We start from the raw sequence: 474 nt of genomic DNA, 5'->3' as shown, positions 1-474 counted from the left end.
GCCATCACATTTTCTTTGTTCTTGTAATTGTGACTTAATTACAACTCCTGTTGAGAGACATCTTTAAATAACTAAATAAGGTTGTGTATAAGAAAAATGACCCTTGGTTCACAGTGAATTATTAGAATATTAAATATGTACTAATAACTGGAAAATCTAAAATAGTTTAACTCAAAAAAATTTTTTTAATTAAAAAAATTAAAAGATTTTAACTCTTGATTATTTTCCCCATAAGACTTAGTAAGCATTTTGTAGATTATCCAGCATCAGATTTTACCCAAGCCTAAGTTTCTCCCTTGTCATATCAACCATCACTTTTAATTAGGTCTTAGAGGAAAGGAAACTAAAATTAATGGAGCATATGGCATGTGCTAATCCTTGCCCATATTTTATTTAATTCTCACATCAACTATATAAGGTAGCTGGGCTTTGGACCCAATTCTAGCCAAATTCAAACTTCATTGTCTTTCCACT

The 474-nt window shown here is 30.0% G+C and overlaps 1 protein-coding gene across 2 annotated transcripts in view; it reads left to right on the top strand.

The window, feature by feature from the left end:
• Positions 1-474, top strand: part of DSE (dermatan sulfate epimerase) — a 79,947-nt gene that overhangs the window by 64,452 nt on the left and 15,021 nt on the right. The gene's annotated exons all lie outside the window — the stretch shown is intronic.

This window comes from Bison bison, unplaced genomic scaffold (assembly GCF_000754665.1).
Source record: "Bison bison bison isolate TAMUID 2011002044 unplaced genomic scaffold, Bison_UMD1.0 scf7180017864473, whole genome shotgun sequence".
Lineage (NCBI taxonomy): Eukaryota > Metazoa > Chordata > Mammalia > Artiodactyla > Bovidae > Bison > Bison bison.
Note: the sequence above shows the minus strand (reverse complement) of the source record. Positions and strands in the feature narration are given on the sequence as shown.